Source organism: Mustela putorius, unplaced genomic scaffold (assembly GCF_011764305.1).
Source record: "Mustela putorius furo isolate JIRA1106 unplaced genomic scaffold, ASM1176430v1.1 tig00003834_pilon_pilon_pilon, whole genome shotgun sequence".
Classification (NCBI taxonomy): Eukaryota; Metazoa; Chordata; class Mammalia; order Carnivora; family Mustelidae; genus Mustela; species Mustela putorius.
In genome coordinates, this window is record NW_025421987.1 from 85,221,438 (window position 1) to 85,236,231 (window position 14,794).

Here is a 14,794-nt window from a genome sequence, read left to right on the forward strand (position 1 = left end):
GGACCTCATGAGATTGTGACCTGAGCCAAAACCAAGAGTTGGGTGCTTAACCGACTGACTCACCCAACTGACACTATCCTGTACTCTTTCAAAATGTCAAGGTCATAATAGTCAAGGAAAAACTGAGGAAGTGTTCCAGAGAGAATAGACTACAGAGAATGACAAAATGCAGCACAATATCTGAAATAGATACTACTACTACTACTACTACTACAGAGGATATTATTGGGACACTAGACAACTGGATTGGGGTTTGAGGATCAGGTGGTAGAAAGGTGTCAAGTTAATTTCCTGATTTTGATGGTTGTACTACAGTTATGTAGAAGAATATCTTTGTAGAAAATACACATTAAATCAAGGGATGAGGGTCTTTGTACTGTAAATTTTCTATATACTTGAAATTATTTCAAATTTTAAAAACATTTTTAAAATATAAAATTAATACTTGAGTGTTGGAACAAGTTGAGGAATGCAATCGTATACTCAAATAAAGTTAGTACCCCCTCCCCAGTTCTAGTCCCCTCTTCCATAAAGAAACCATTGTTACCAGTTTCTTAGACATCTTTCCAGACTTCATCTATAATCGTATGAACATGTAAACTGTAAATTTCCATGTATGGAAACACTCTGTCTTTGTGCCAGCTATTAACTTTCTCCTTCACTAAACAGAAATCTTAATTTTTGTAACATTTTATTTTGAAATAATTTCAGACTTGGAGAAACGTTGCAAAATGTTACAAAGCATTCTGCTCTTCCCCTCAGCCAGATTCCCCAAATGTTACCATGTTGCCACATTTGCTTTATCATTCTGTGTCTCATTGTGTGTATGTGTGTGTATAAGTTTTTCCTAAACTGTATGAAAGTAAGTTGTGAACATGATGTTCATTTATTTCTAAATATGCCGATATGTTGTTTTCTAAAAACAAGGACTCTCCTTACATAACCACAGTATGATTATCAAAATCAGGAAATAAACATTGATATAGTATCATTATCTATAAAATTTATCCAAAATTTACCAGTTGTACCATTAATTTCCTTTATAGAAAAAGAAAATAAGACTTTAATTGTCCTATCTCTTTAGCCTTCTTAATCTGGAACAACTCTTCAATATTTCTTCATCTTTCATGACCTTAACATTTTGGAAAAGTACAGGACAATTATTGTAGAAAGTCCCTCAATTTGGGTTAGTTTGGTGTTTCCTTATGATTAAATTCAGGCTATTATTTTTGGCAGGAATATCACAGGAGTGAGGCTGTCCCTTCTCAGTACATCTTATCAGGAGACATGTGATGTCAATTTGTCCCATTACTGGTGATGTTGATTTTGATTACTTGGTTAAGGTGGTATCTGGAGGTTGCTATGTTGTAAATTGCATTTTTCCTTTTGTAATTAATTAGTATTTTGTAGAGAAGAAATACTTAATTTTTATGTAACCAAAATCATCAATGATATGGTTCTGCGTGTTAACGTAATAAACAAAAAATAACATAAATAAATACAGCAAAGTTTTCAATGTCTTGCAAAAATTATTTGTTCTTTTAAAGGGTTTGGATTCTTGGGACACCTGGGTGGCTCAGTTAGTTAAGGGACAGACTCTTGATTTCAGCTTAGGTCATGATCTCAGGGTCATGAGATCCAACCCACATCCAGCAGGGAGCTCAGTAGGAAATCTGCTTGAGATTCTCTCTTTTCCACTCTTTCTCTCTAAAATAAATAAGTAAATCTTTTAATCAATCAATCAATCAATCAATAAGGGGTCTGAGTTCTTGCCCACTACCCTTGCTTAACAGATTTTCTGCTACATTATTTTTCTTTTTAAAAATTAATTAATTAATTAATTAATTTTATTTTTAATAAAATCTTTAAAAATATGTTTTTAAAGATTTTATTTATTTATCAGAGAGAGAGAGCGCACAAGCGGGGGTGGGGGGGGGAGGAGAAGGCAGAGGGAGAAACAGACTTTGTGGACTAGGGAGCCTGACATGGGACTTGATCCCAGGACCCCAGGATCATGACCTGGGCTGAAGGCAAACGCCCAATTGACTAAGCCACCCAGGCACCCAATAAATAAATAAATTTCTTAAAAGATTTAATTTATTCATTTGAGAGAGAGAGAAAGACAGAGAGAACACGAGCAGGAGGAGAGGCAGAGGGAGAGAGAGAAGTAGACTCCCCACTGAGCTGGCAGCCTGACGTGGGGCTGGATCTCAGGATCTAGAGATCATGACCTGAGCTGATGGTAGCCACTTAGCCATCTAAGCCATCCAGGTGCCCCATTAGCTTTTTTTAGAGAGAGAGAAAGTGGGGGAGGGGCAGGGGATGGGAGAGAGAGTGGAGGGAGGGAGTGAATCTTAAGCAGACTCCATACTCAGCACAGAGCCCAACACGAGGCTCAATCTCAGGACCCTAAGATCATGACCTGAGCCAAAATCAAGAGTCGGGGGCGTAACTGACCAAGCCCACCCAGGTGCCACAACATTATTTTTCTAATAATTGTATCAGGGTTTTTTTTTTTTTTTTTTAGTTAGATTTAATCCATCCAGTTAGGTTTAATCCTTGTATGTGTTGCTCTATAGAAATATGGTTTTCACCTTTTTTTTCATACAGTGAACCAGTTTTTCTAACATTACCTGTTAAATGATCTATCCTTTCTTCAGTAATGTTGGTGCCATGTTTGTTGCATATTGTGTTCTCATTTCTGTTATACACCCAGGCTAGGTTCTTTATTGGCCTATTTATTTTTGAAACAGTACCACATTGTTTTGATTGCTGTGGTCTTGTAATATGGTAGAGTAAACCCTACTCTTTAATCATCTACTTTTTTTTTTTTTTTAAGATTTTACTTATTTATTTGACAGAGATAGATCACAAGTAGGCAGCGAGGCAGGCAGAGAGAGAGAGAGGAGGAAGCAGGCTCCCTGCTGAGCAGAGAGCCCGATGCGGGACTCCATCCCAGGACCCTGAGATCATGACCTGAGCCGAAGGCAGCGGCTTAACCCACTGAGCCACCCAGGCGCCCCTAATCATCTACTTTTTAAATGATTTTATTTATTTATTTGGTGGAGAAGGCACAAGCAGTGGGGGAGAAGCAGAGGGAGAGGAAGAAGCAGACTCAATGCTGAGCAGGGAGCCCAACGTGGAGCTCGATCCCAGGACCCCAGGATCATCACCTGAGCCGAAGGCAGTTGCTTAACTGATTGAGCCACCAGGTGCCCCTAATCTACTTTCTATACACTGACTTTACTAATTTGGAAACTTCATTTCTCTGTATAAATAGTGGAGTAATGGGGCACCTGGCGGGTTCAATCAGTGGAGCACACAACTCTTAAATTTCAAGGTTGTTATTTCAAGCCCCATGTTGGGTGTAGCACCTACTTAAAAAAATAATAATAAAATATAATTAATTAATAAATAGTGGAGTAAGTTTATTATGGTTCAGAAAATCTTCATGTATTTCAAATGGGATTGCATCAAATGTTGAGATTAACTGGGGGGAAATTAACATTGTTAGTTATTAAGCCATTCCATCCAAGACAGTGGAATATCTTTCCAGTTATTTTCACAGACATTCTGTGTCCTTTGAATTTTAAAGTTTTCTTCATTGAGGTCTCATATAGTCTTGGTTGAGTAAATTCCTAGATACTTTAGAGTTTTTGTCATTATTGTGAAAGACATCTTTTTGTTGCATTTTTAAAGTTGGTTATATCTGATGTAGAGGTATTCTACTAATTTTTGTAGATTGATCTTGTATCTGACCACCTTACTGAATTCTCTCACTAGTTGCAATGGCAACAAATCAGTTTTCAGATCAGCTGAGTAAATAGGAGTCTGACTTGTGAATTGTGGGGTAAAACTGTTTAGATTTATAAGAAAACTACAACTTGCCTTCCAAAATGGCTGTACCATTTTACATTCCTACCAACAGTGAGAGGTCGTACTGCTTCACATTCTTGTTGGCAACTGGAGTTCAGGGGTTTTTTGTTTTGTTTTGTTAGTGTAGTTGACACATAATGTTACATTAGTTTCGGGTATACAACTTAGCGATTGACAAGTTTATACATTGTGCCATGTTCATGGAAAGTGTAGCTACTATCTGTCCATTATACTATTACAATATCATCCACTGTATTCCTTATGCTGCGACTTTTACTCCTGTGACTTACTCATTCCATAACTGGAAGCCTGTATCTCCCTCTCCTCTTCACCTATTTTGCCTAGCCCCTCACCCCACTTGCCTCTGACAATCATCAGTTAGTTCTCTGCATTTATATGTCTGATTCTGCCTTTTGTTTATCATGTGTGTGTTTTTTTTTAAAGATTCCTTTCATGAATGGAATCATATGGTATTTTTCTTTCTCAGTCTCACTTAATTCACTTAGCATGATACCCTCTAGGTCCATCCATGTTGTCACAAATGGCAAGACCTCATCCTTTTTTTTTTTTTTTTTTAAGATTTTGTTTATTTATTTTTGAGAAAGAGAGAGAGAGAGAGCATGAAAAGGGGGACAGGTGCAGAGGGAGAAGCAGACTCCCTGATAAGCAGGGAACCCAATGCGGGACTCAATCCCCAGGACCCTGAGATCATGACCTGAGCCGAAATAAAAAGTCAGCTGCTTAACAGACCGAGCCATCCAGGTGCCCAAGACCTCATTCTTTCTTATGGCTATATAACATGAAATTGAGGGGTTTATCCATTCTAAAAGGTGTGTACTGGTTATTTATAGTATTTTTAAAGCTTAACAAGGTTCTGAAGTCCCAAATAACCAACCCTGTAACTACTGACCTCTCTAGACTTTCTTTTCTAAAAATTTATTTATTGGGGTGCCTGGGTGGCTCACTGGGTTAAAGCCTCTGCCTTCGGCTCAGATCATGATCTCAGGGTCCTGGGATTGAGCACCGCATCAGGGCTCTCTGCTCAGCAGGGAGCCTGCTTCCTCCCTCTCTCTCTGCCTGCCTCTTTGCCTACTTGTGATCTCTGTCAAGTGAATAAATAAAATCTTTAAAAAAAATTTTTTATTTACTTTAGCAAGAGAGAGAGAGCGTGCATGCTCTCTCTCTCTTGCTAAAGGAGGGAGGGAGGGAGGGGGAGGTGCAGAGGGAGAGAGAAAATCTCAAGCAGACTCCCCATTGACCACGATGCCCAACACTGGCTTGATCTGAAGATCTCTGAGATCACAACCTGAGCCAAAATCACCAGTAATGCTCAATCTCAACCGACAGCGCCACCTAGGTGCCCCTCCAGACTCTCTTGGTTCACCCACTGCTTGCTTTCAGGTCACCAACTACGCAAATTTTACCTTTATTCCCTGTAAGGCTCCAAGCTTTCTCCCTACTCATGGCCTCTGCACACACTGTTCCTTCTGCCAGGAACCTTCTCCCCATCCTCTTTACCTAGCGAATTCTCACTCCTTCAAATCTCAATGTTCAGAGTAGCTATCTTTGACTCTTCCCCCAAGACAAGGACGAGTTCCCTTATGATTAATTGCATAGAAACGTGTACTTTTTTGTAGCTATTATCATAATTACGGTTGAAAAATCTATAAACAAATAAGATCTAAACAAAGAGAGAAACATACTGTGTTTGGGATTGGAAGATTCGATAAAGATGCTCATTCTCCCCCACATAGATATACAGGCTTAATGCAATTCCTCTCAATGTCCTAGCAAGATTTTTTTATAGATATAGACAAGATTAATCTTAAACTTAGGTGGAAAAGCAAAGGAACTGGGATAACTAAAATAACTTTGAAAATAAGAATAAAGTGAAAGGAATCAGTCTACATAATTTCATTATTTATTATATATCTAGAGGGATCAAGACTGTTTGGTATCAGCAGAGGGACGGACATACTAGCTAATGAAGTAGAATAGAGAACCCAGAAAGAGCTCCACACAAGTACAGCTGTTGATTTTTGACAAAGGTTGCAAAAGTAATTCAATGGAGGAAAGATGGTCTTTACAGAAAGCAGGAGCAACTGGATATCCATGGACCAGAAATAAAAAATTAAAATATTGACCTAAACCTCACAGCTTACAAAAATTATTTTCAAATGGATCAAAGATTAAAATGCAAGACTGTAAAACTGTAAAATGTTTGCAAACTAACATAGGAGAAACTCTGGGATCAAGGGTTTGGTGAAGAGTTCTTAACATAATACCAAAGCCATGATCCATAAAAAGAAAAAAAAAACAATAAATTGAAATTTTGATTTGTTTGATATGATTTGTGGAGAAACTGGAAACTTTGTCCACTGCTGGTAGGAGTGTACGATTATTCAGCTGGTTTGAGTAACCTCAATAAATTAAACATAGAATTACCATATGACTTAGCGAATCCACTTCTGGGTATGTACCCAAAAGAACTGAAAATAGAAGACAGGTGTTCAAACAAAAACTTGTACACAAAGACTCATAGCAGCTCTGCGTACAATAGCCAAAAGGTGGAAAAACCCCAAGAGTACATCAACTGATGAATGGATAAACAAAATTGAATATCATTGTAGTGGAATATCATTTAGTCACAAAAAGGAACGAAGGACTCATACACCCTACAGCATAGATGAGCCATTGAAAATACTGTGTTAAGTGAAAGAAGCCAGACACAAAAGGTAAAGTAATATATGATTCTATTCATATGGATTATCCAGAATAGGGAAGTCTAGAAAGAGAGAAAGCACATTAGTAATTTCCAAGGACTGAGAGGAGACAAAATGGAGAGTGACTAACGGCTTTAGGGTTTCCTTTTGGGGTGGTAAAAACATTCTGGAACTGGGGTGCCTGGGTAGCTCAGTGGATTAAGCCTCTGCCTTCAGTTCGGGTCATGATCCCAGGGTCCTGGATCGAGCCCCACATCAGGCTTTCTGCTCAGCAGGGAGCCTGCTTCCTCCTCTCTCTGCCTGCCTCTCTGCCTACTTGTGATCTCTCTCGCTCTGTCAAATAAATAAATAAATAAAATCTTTAAAAAAAAACATTCTGGAACCAAAGAGTCATGATGGTTGCACAACATTGTGATTGTACTAAATTGTACTGTGTACACAGTACACAGTAATCACAACTGTATTGTGCTTGTACTAAATACCACTAATGGTAAATTTTATTTAGGCGTACTTGACCACAATAAAAATGGTGAATTTTATTGCATGTAAACTATACTTCAATAAAACTGACATAAAATATTAATTGGAAGGGGCGCCTGGGTGGCTCAGTGGGTTAAGCCGCTGCCTTTGGCTCAGGTCATGATCTCAGGGTCCTGGGATGGAGTCCCACATCAGGCTCTCTGCTCAGCAGGGAGTCTGCTTCCTCCTCTTCCTCTCTCTGCCTGCCTGTCTGCCTGCTTGTGATCTCTGTCTGTCAAATAAATAAATAAAATCTTTACAAAATATATTAATTGGAATACTAATAAATGCAAGGACTTGGAATTGAACTTTTAATGAAGATATCAAACTATCTCCCTTCAAAAATACTTACTAATTACACAAAGAAAAATAGCAACACTAGAGTGGAAAAACCTGGCAAACACAGATTACCTCACAGGTAATCTGTGACCACCTTCTGTGTCAATTTGGAGGGTGATTTGGATGTGATTAACATTTAAATTGGTGAACTGTAAGTAAGTAGACTACTTTCCATAACGTGGGTGAGCCTCACCCTAAAACTTGAATTTAACAAAAAGATCAGCCTCTCCAACAATAGGGGATTCTCCAGCCGACTGCCTTCAGATGACATCTGCACCGTTGGCTCTTCCGGTTCTCCAGGCTGCCAGCCCACAGGGCAAATTTGAACTTTCCAGCCTCCACAATCAGGTAAGCTAATTCCTTACAATAAATAAGTAATAGAAATATAAACATAGGGAGCCTGGGTGGCTCAGTTGGTTAAGCATCTGCCTTCAGCTCAGGTCATGATCCCAGGATCCTGGATCAAGTCCCCCATCGAGCTCCCTGCTCCAAAGAGAGCCTGCTTCTCCCTCTGCCTCTACCTCTCTCTCTCTCTGTCTCTCATGAATAAATAAAAAATCTTTATAAATAAGTAAATAAATATAACATAAACGGGCACATTATAGGTGGTAGAGATCTATGTATAGATCTATCTATCCTACTTTTGTTTCTCTGGAGAACCTTAATACACTCCCTTAAGAAATGCTGACAGTTACTACCACCCATACTGGTTAACAATATGCACATCCTGATGTGATATAGTGAGAAGGGCATGACATCACTTATGTGCTAATTTTGTTGAAAATAAATATTCTGGGGGCCCTGGGTGGCTCAGTGAGTTAAAGCCTCTGCTTTCGGCTCAGGTCATGATCTCAGGGTCCTGGGATCGAGCCCCACATCGGGCTCTCTGTTCAGCAAGGAGCCTGCTTCCTCCTCTCTCTGACCGCCTCTCTGCCTACTTGTAATCTCTGTCTGTCAAATAAATAAATAAAATCTTTTAAAAAAAAAAGAAAAGAAAATAAATATTCTGAATCATGAGAACGCAGCAGACAAACCCAAACTGAGGGACAGTCTACAAAACAACTGACAAGTATTCTTTTTAAAAAATGTCAGTATAGGGGCAGCCTGTTAAGTGCCTGCTTAAAAATGTCAGCCTGTTAAGTGGCTGCTTTCGGCTCAGGTCATGATCCCAGGGTCCTGGGATCAAGTCTCACATTGGGCTCCGTGCTCAGTGGGAAGCCTGCTTCTCCCTCTCCCACTCCCCCTGCTTGTGCTCCCTCTCTCACTGTGTCTCTCTCTATCAAATAAATGAATAAATGAAATCTTTTTTAAAAAGTCAGTATTGTAAAAAGATAGTAAGAAAAAGAAACTTATATTTTTTTAAGATTTTATTTAATTATTTGACAGACAGAGATCACAAGTAGGCAGAGGGGCAGGCAAAGAGAGAGAGAGGAGGAAGCAGGCTCCCCACTGAGCAGAGAGCCTTCTGCAGGGCTCAATTTCAGGACCCTGAGATCATGACCTGAGCCAAAGGTAGAGGCTTTAACCCACTGAGCCAACCAGGCACCCCGAGAAATTTATTTTTGATAAAAGAAGACTATCAACAGAACTATCAGCTAAATGCAATGCGTGATCCTGGGTTGGATGGGGCAGGGGAATATCTGTGAAGAACATTTTCCCAACAGTCAATGAAATGGAGATATTGACTGTAGTTTTTTTTTTTTAAGGTTTTATTTATTTATTTGAGAGAGAGGCAGTGAGAGAGAACATGAGCGAGGAGAAGGTCAGAGGGAGAAGCAGACTCCCCATGGAGGTGGGAGCCCGATGCGGGACTTGATCCTGGGATTCCGGGATCATGACCTGAGCTGAAAGCAGTCGTCCAACCAACTGAGCCACCTAGGCGTCCCTTGACTGTAGTTTAAGAGCATTATTTCAAAGTTAAGTTTCCTAAAATTGACAACTATTCGGTGGTGATGGAAGAGTGTCCTTGTTCTTCAGAAACACACATTGAAGTATGTAGGGGTAAAGAGCATGGTGTGTACACCTATTTCAAATGGTTCAGGAAATAAAGTCTATTCTTGCAAATTTTTTAAAAAGATTTTATTTACGGGGCGCCTGGGTGGCTCAGTGGGTTAAAGCCTCTGCCTTCAGCTCAGGTCATGATCCCAGGGTCCTGGGATGGAGCCCTGCATCGGGCTCTCTGCTCAGCAGGGAGCCTGCTTCCTCCTCTCTCTGCCTACTTGTAATCTCTGTCTGTCAAATAAATAAAATCTTTTTAAAAAATTAAAAAAAAAAGATTTTATTTACTGGGGTGCCTTTGTGGCTTAGTCGTTAAGTGATTCCCAGGTTCTGGGATGGAGCCCCACATTGGGCTCCCTGCTCAGCAGGAAGACTGCTTTTCCATCTCCCACTCCTCCTGCTTGTGTTACCTCTCTCACTGTGTCTCTCTCTGTCAAATAAATAAATAAAATCTTTAAAAAAAAAGATTTTATTTACTTAGGGGTGCCTGGGTGGCTTAATAGGTTAGGCATCTGCCTTTGGCTCCAATCGTTATCCCGGGGTCCTGGGCTGGAGACCCACATCAGACTCCCTGCTCAGCAGACATCCTGTGTCTACCTCTGCCTATGCCTGCTGCTTCCCCTGATTGTGCTCGCTCTTTTTCTCTCTCTGTCAAATGTGTAAATAAAATCTTTGAGAAACAGGATCTCCTCTGAGCTAGGAGACCAACCCAGGGCTCAATCCCAGGACCCCAGGATCAGGACTAGAGCCAAAAGCAGATGCTTAAGAACTGAGCCATCCAGGTGCCCCTATTCTTGCAACTTTTGTTTAAGTTTTGAAATTACATCCAAGTAAGAAGTTTAAAAATTAAATGTATAATTTGTTTGATATTTTTCATAAAGGGAGGGCTCCCCCACTGTCTGGTTTCCTGCTATAACATCAGTTCTAACACATAAGAGGCTACAACAATAAATATTTATTGAGAGAATAAATGAATTCATGAACTAAGCCATCTTCTATTTTGGGCTTCAGACTGGAGCTGGAGTTTGGGGAATCAAGCTTGTGACAGACAGGAGGCAAAATTCTTCTCTTTCTCTAAGCCTAATTCTTCCAGAGCTCAAATCTGAGAAGGTAGATGCTTCCAAGGTTTGGAGAAACAAGACCACTGTCCCCAAAGGCAGGGAGGCAGCCTACAAACAGAAGACAAATGAAGTGTGCTTTGGAACAGGTGGCCTGGATGAGTGTCATTTTCTGAGACCATTTCTCTTTGGGCTTACCCTTTCCCTGCCTCCTATCCCTTGGTAAGGGTTGTTGACATGTTCCAGCTCCCACCTGGGCAGTGTTAGCTTGAGTAGAGGAGTGAGACTGAATCCTCCCTCTTGGGCCAGATCGGAGGAAAAGCAGCACCTTTCAGGCTGAGTTGGTGGTGGCCAAGGTGAGCAGATGAAGTCCCTAGGCAGGGACTTCAGCAGCCCAGCTGCCTACCCCACACAGAGATTAGAAAATTGGATCAAGTTGACTAACAGCCAGTGGGTTTCCTCCCATCACCAATGCACCTGAGTCAACCAATGTTTATTGAGCACCTGCTGTATTCTCTGCTATATGGTAGGATGAGGGAGTCACTCCTAGGGCCTCCTACAGGTTCAACTACCCCTTCCTGTCTCATTCCCTGCCTGGGTCCCACCAGCTCCACTGTCTGCCCACTGTCCACTGAGAGGGGAACAAACCCCTTCTCTTCTCATTCCTTTTTTTTTTTTTTTAGATCAACCAAGACTGATGAGTATTTTCAAAATGAAGTGTATTAAGAGACATAGGGAATCTAACAAATGTAGTAATCCGAAGGGGCACCTGCACTCCAGTGTTTATTGCAGCAATGTCCACAATAGCCAAACTATGGAGAGAGCCCAGATGGCCATCCACAGATGAATGGATAAAGAAGATGTGGTTTATGGGGCACCTGGGTGGTTCAGATGGTTAGGCACCTTCTCTTGGCCCAGGTCATGATCCCACGGTCCTGCGATCGAACCCCACACCGGCCTCTTTGCTCAGCGGGGAGCCTGCTTCTCCCCTGCCTGCCCTTACCCCTGCTTGTGCTCTCTCTCTCTCTGTCAAATGAATTAAAAAAAAAAATCTTAAAAAAAAAAGAAAAGAGGGCGCCTGGGTGGCTCAGTGGGTTGAGCCGCTGCCTTCGGCTCGGGTCATGATCTCAGGGTCCTGGGATCGAGTCCCGCATCGGGCTCTCTGCTCGGCAGGGGCCTGCTTCCTCCTCTCTCTCTCTGCCTGCTTGTAATCTCTCTCTCTGTCAAATAAATAAATAAAATCTTTAAAAAAAAAAAAGAAAAGAGTTATGGCATATATATATATATAATATATACACACACACACACATACACATGTATATATATATGTGTGTGTGTGTATAATGGAATATTACAAAGCCATCAAAAAATGAAATCTTGCCATTTACAATGATGTGGATGGAACTAGAGGGTACTATGATAAGCGAAATTAGTCAATCAGGGAAAGACAATTACCATATGATCTCACTCATATGTGGAATTTAAGAAACAAGGAAGAGGATCATAGCGGAAGAGAGGAAAAAATGAGACAAGACGAAAACCAGAGAGGGAGACAAACCATAAGAGACTCTTAATCATAGGAAACAAACTGACGGTTGCTGGAGGGGAGAGGGGCAGAGGGATGGGGTAGCTGGGTGATGGACACTGGGGAGGGTGTGTGCTATAATGAGCACTGTGAGTTGTATATGACTGATGAATCACAGACCTGTACCCCTGAAACAAATAATACATTATGTGTTAATTAATTGAATTTAAATTTAAAAAGAGACATAGGGAGTCTAGATGAATGTTAACTAAACTCATTGTGGTAATCATTTTGTAATATACACTACATACATCAAATCAGTGTGTTATATACCTAAAACAAATGCAATGTTTATATGCCACTTATATCTCAATAAGAAAACTGAAAAAGAGAGAGAGAGAGAGAGATTGATTCCAGGAAAATCAAAGAGAAATAAACCAGGAAGTAAACATCAAGAAAACATATTGTCCATGATGGTTGTTTAAAAACAGGGGTTCTGAGGCCAGACCATCCGAGATCAACCTCCTGGTCCCACCTCTTCACTAGCTTCTGATGAGCAAGTTACTTTTCCTGTCCCTCCTTGGGTTTTCTCATCTGTAAGATAATGATAATACCGAGGTCTTGGGCTGTTCTGACCATTAAAGGAGGTAATCCATGCCTAGTGCAGTACTTGGGCTGTAGTAAATGGCTGATATATATTAACTACGAGGAAAAACGCTCACCTACTTCTACGTTCCTTAGTCCCTCTGGCTCCTTCACCTTTTTTTTTTTTTCTTTTCAGCATAACAGTATTCATTGTTTTTGCACCACACCCAGTGCTCCATGCTCCTTCACCTTTGAATGAGCTGATTCCTCTGCTTGAAAATCTTCTCCTTCACTGCCTAGCTTCTGTTTAGGACTTGGCTTAGATGGCAACCCACCCACCATCACTGCCAAGTTAGGCGCCTCTCCTAATATCTCCTGTTAAAAGCTTTATAATATCCCTTGTATCTCTCTAAGGCAGTACTCATCTTAATCTATAGTAACTGGGTATTTGTCTTTTTCACTAAATGGGAGCCTTTCAAGGCAGAGGCTCTGCCTTTTATCGTTCAATCCCTCCCTTACACCTGGCACAGAGCCAACCACTCAAGCTCCGGGCCATTCTTTACCCCTGCCAAGGGCCTCCTCCATCTCCTGAAATCTGGTTCTGGAGGCCTTCTGGGACTGTGCTGTCCTTTCCTGTCCTCAGCTGTGTGTCATACTGCAGCCCTGCCACCAAAGCCCCTCCCTGCTGGGCCTCAGAGACCCTCTTACTATGCCTGCAGCAGCCTGCACTGCCCAGCCTCTACCCTGCAGGATGCTTGGTAGCCCTCTTGCCCTCCCGATGAGCTTGCCTCTAAGACAGCTTTGCTAGCAGGATTTCCCAGCAAAGCTCAGCTTCTATCAATGCATTGTCTAGACTTTGACAGGGACATCATCTTCCTGGGAGACTGTCTTACATCTCAGACCCTATCAGAACCCAAACCAAGGGTCTCTTTTTCCATCTCCATATATTTAAGTCTCCCTAATGATTTCTCCCTGCAGCTTCATGTTTGGCCTGCGTGGGTCACATGTAGCTCTTGGGCCATTTGCGCAAAAATGCCAATGAGGAGGAGGCCATTGCCTGAACTTCCATGGGGACATCAGGATGGGCCTGGCTGGAGACCTGGGTCCCCCTAGAGGGCAAATCAGCCCACAAACCATCCACTGTTTCTCTCCTAAGCCTGGAAGAGGGACCATAACTTGGAATGAGGCTGGGGGCAGGTTCAGCAGAGAAGGGATGGGAAGGGTCAATGGAACCATGGTTCTGATAGTGTGGAAAGAACAGGGCTGGGACCCAGCAGGAGCTCGCTGTGAGCTGGATGGCTCATTGCAAGCATGTCTATGCTTTCTATACTGTCCTTATATATTTTCCACCCATGAAGTTCCTTGGGAAAAGGCCAAACCATCTCCACTATGCTAAGTGGTTTGAGCAAAAGAAAAGGTTGGGGTTTGAGAGCTCAGGGGCTCAAGGAGGCAGGGTATGCCCCTGCAGTCAGCATGATGATAGTGACCAGAATCAGAAGGATGGAGTGAAGGGGGAGGGGTAAGAAACTTGAGTCTAGCTTGAAAACCCACTCCCACTGGCTGCCCCACACCCACCCCAGTTCTCCTCAAAGCTTTTTTTTTTTTTTTTTTTTTTTTTTTTTTGCAGAATCTTAGTGCGGCCTCTGCAAGAAAGCTTGCATGTGTGACCCCCCAAACATGGTCAATTCCCCAGGAATCCCAGACTTCCTCAGGGATCCTGGGAGAGATTTTACAGACCTTCCCAACCTTAACACCATCCAGCTGCATGAACGTTCTGCCAATAACAGAAGACATGTTTACAAGCAGGTTTTTGTTTTGTTTTGTTTTGTTTTTTGCTGCCGGTGCTGCAGGGGTGGGATGGGGTAGGGGTCACTGCCACGATCCATCGGCAGCCTCAAGCCAAGAGAAGGCTGCTCAGGAAGTATTTAAACCTGAGGGGCTGATCCTGCCTACTCTCTCCACCCGCAGAAAAGGTGGGGAGATGGCACTGCAGCGATAGGAATGCTGGCTGCTTGGTGGTGGGGGGAACTTGCTGCAGTGATGGAGGATTCCTCCGTGGAGTGAGTGGCCATTGAAGCGATCACAAGAGCTGAAGACAGCTGCAGGGATGCGGGAAGATTTCTGCAGCGATGAAGGAGACCTTTGCAAAGGAAAAAGGCTGGCTTTTTAGG